The sequence below is a fragment of the Solanum lycopersicum genome, chromosome 10 (assembly GCF_036512215.1).
Source record: "Solanum lycopersicum chromosome 10, SLM_r2.1".
Lineage (NCBI taxonomy): Eukaryota > Viridiplantae > Streptophyta > Magnoliopsida > Solanales > Solanaceae > Solanum > Solanum lycopersicum.
Genome location: NC_090809.1, coordinates 13,486,086 through 13,489,871, shown reverse-complemented (window position 1 = coordinate 13,489,871; position 3,786 = coordinate 13,486,086).

Sequence of the window (3,786 nt, the reverse complement as noted above, 5' to 3'; positions counted from 1 at the left end):
GGAACTAGACCTAGTAGCCCAATATGAATGCAATCATATAAATACACATATATGAGGAGGAAACTTCAAATCCAAGCTAAATCATGTTCAAAAGATCTTATCATAAGGTTTTACATGAAACTCATACTAAAATGCACATAAACATGGAGAAGTCAATCAAGCTAGCTCATTTGCTCAAAAATCAAATTTCATGAACATGCATAAATGAGGGATCATGGGAATATATAAGGCACATGACACCACAAGAGTAAATCATGAGGAAATACACCAAAATAGAGTTAAACAGAAGGAAAGAGATGAGGATAACATGATATCATATCGATCAGCCTCCCAAGAAACACCCCCAATTAACTAATTTTTCCATGGAACCTTAATAAAGCGACTTCTTTGTTTCTCAACTTCTTAACTTGAAGGTCCAAAATCTCAAACAAGAATTCTTCATAAGAAAGATTCTCCTAAACTCTCAAACCTTCTAAGTGAACTATGGATGTTGGATCTCCAACACATTTCTTCAACAAGAAGACCTGGAAAAGTGGATGTACTAATGCCAAATCATTAGGTAATTCAAGTTCATAAGCAACTTGCCAATATGCCTCAAAATTTGATATGGACCACGAAATGAGAAATAAGCTTTTTTTTCTTCCCAAACATAATTGAACCCTTCATAGGTGAGAGTTTCAAGCAGACCCAATCATACACGTCAAACTCAAGGTCTTTATTTCTTACATCGGCATAGGACTTTTTCCTACTTTGATCCATTTTAAGCCTAACTCTAATCAGTAAAACTTTCTCCATAGCCTCATGTACCAACTCGGGACCTATCAACACAATTTCACCCACTTCAAACTAACCTATAGTACATCCAAACTTCCTACCATATAGGGCCTCAAATGAAGTTATTCTAAGGCTTGAGTGATAACTATTATCATACACAAATTCAATCAAAGGAATGTGATCATCCCAATTAACCTTCAAAGCGATTACACATGCTCTCAATATACCTTCCAAACTTTTGATAGTATGTTTCTCTATCCCATGGTCCTGCAGATGAGAGGTAGTACTATGCTTAACATGAGTAGCAATACCCTTTTGGAAAGATTATTAAAACTCATAAGTGGATCGGGTACCACAATTGTGAAAAATGGGCAAGGGCACTCGATGAAACCTAACCATTTCTCTCAAGTACAACTTAGCATAGTGTCATATCCCACCAATTCTCATTAAGATTTTGATTCCAGATAGGGGAAGAGAAGTCTAGTGTTTTGGAGAGGTTAATAGAAAAATCTAGAAGCCCCTAGATCTTTCAAGAAAGCTTTGGAGAGTTCTAGAAGAAGAACTAGATATCTTCTAGGAAAGCCTTAGAATTCTCTAGGCTAGTAGAGAATTCTAGAACATGTACCAAAGTGTAAATATTCAGGGACTTGTGTAGTAATTTTTTTTTACACTTTATCCCCCTAGGAAGTAGTATATATAGGAGGGCTCGCATTTGTAAATCATCCAAGAAAAATGTAAGTAATCTTCCAAGCAATATAAATCCATATTCCAAATCTTTCTAAGTCTTTTTTCCATTCTCTTAGCGATCTTAATTTTAAAGGGTTTACTTGAGGTCACAAGATCGTGAGCAAGTTGTCAAGGATGCATAGAGCTTTAGTAAGAATCTAAGTATATGACAACAAGGTATCAGAAAGAAGGTTTGCACTAAGGGAATGACTATCGAAGAAGACCTGAACGATGCTAAAATCACCAATTTCCATTTGGATGGTGAAAAGAAGCACCAAAAGGGTCATGAATAAATGTTGCGCGATAAACGCCAAGCGAGGCGCTAACTTCTCGTCCACCCTCAACCACCAAGGAAAGTGATGACGAACTTGTCGAGGAGACCATTGACGCCGCTGCTAGAGAATAATGGGTCGCAAGGGTTGAAGTGGTGAGGCAGGCCATGGAGATTTTATTTTGGCGCATGAACGTGGCTGATGGAAAGCTTAAAACCCTTGAAGACATCACCCTTGAGGAGACTGGATCCATTCATAAAAGTTTGAGGGACGCTAGCGGGCTGAGTTTGAGATGAATGAGGTTATCACTTCCTTGGATTTTTGGCTCATGGAGGTGTTGAGCATGATTGAGACCATGAAGACCGAGATAAAAGCACTCAAGGAAGGCGTGGGAGTTGGAGGATCATCGTCGCTTGAAAGAGATAGGAAGGCCAAGGTTGAGTCTATTAAGCCACCTATATTCAAAGTCTCCCATGAAATACAAGAGATGGATAATTTCCTATGACACTTGGAGAATTACTTCAAGTGCAACAGGCTAAACAACGACGAAACAAGATCAACACGTCTGTGTTGTATCTTTCGGAGATGGACATGCTATGGTGTAGGCGTAAAGAGTCAGAAATAAAGAAGGGGAGTTGCACCATCAACACTTGGGAGCATTTCCAAGTGGAGTTCAAGAAGGCGTTCTTCCGTAACAACGTCATCTATAAGGAAAAGCGCAAGTTTATGGAGCTGAAGCAAACGGGCAGCATAAGCGCTTATATGCAGGAGTTCACAACACTTATGCTTTAGATTCCCAACCTCACGGATGAATATATGTTGTTCCACTTCATGAATGGGATGAAGAATAGGGCTAGGATGGAGTTGGAATGCAGATAACTTAGGACTATTGATGAAGCCATCACGCAGGCTGAAGCTTTGACAAACTTTAGGCATGAGAATCCTGACAGAGATAGAGGATAGGAGATGAGCGGTAGTCATGACCATGGTGGGGGAGATTTTGGAAAAGGCGAGGAGAAGCGGGCACATCCTAAGAAGCATGATACCTAAAAGTTTGATGGCAAGAAGTATGGACGTCATGGCAGAAAGAGAGAAAGATAGAGGTTGCCAAATGAGGTGGTTTCTACATATGCGGTGGGCCGCATGGCTATGTGAAGTGCTCTAAATTAAATAGCCTTAGTGCTATCCTGCGAGAGAAGAAGGAGAATGATGCACAGGAGTAAGAATAAGGCGTAAAGACGATGTAGTTGGGCTTGATAGGGTTATGCAGATATATCACCAAATAACCAGGAAAGCCGAGAGTATGCGATGCACAGTTTGTAGACATCACGATCAATGGAAGACCCGCTTGTTCTATGGTCGACACAGGTGCAGAGGTCAAAATAATGACAAAGACGGTAGCGACAAGATTGGGGTTGTGTTATAGTCCAAGTAACACCTAACTCAGGACGGTCAATGCACCACTGACTCCCGTGTGTGGAGGTGTGCATGGAGTAAGCATCACGATAGGCGATTGGCAAGGCAATACAAACTTTATTGTCGCTCATTTAGATATTTTTGATATAATTCTTGGGCAAGATTTCTCCTGGTAGTTCCAAGTTATGATCGATCCTTACCTCCAATGACTTATTGTCATGGAGCAAGGAGGAACATGCATGGTTCCCATGGATCGAAGATAAAAGGGCAGGTCAAACTAACGTTCATGTAGCTCAACAAAAATCCTAAGAAGTAGAAGTCGACATTTGTAACCACCGTTACAAATTAGAAAAAAGACAGTGGTTCTAAGAAGTCCTTGTCCACCGTGCATGAAAAAGGTTCCAAGAGGGAATAATTTTATGATGCCAAGGAACTTGTCGAGGCACTTGTCTCCTAAGGAGGTAGATAATGAGGCCGAGTTAGAAGATATAAAAAATTAATTGAAAGAGTTGTGTGAGGGCATTGCTTGAGTCAATGGACTATTGGTCGCGCATACGATAAGACAATACTTGGTTGCAGATGCAACAACGATACGACA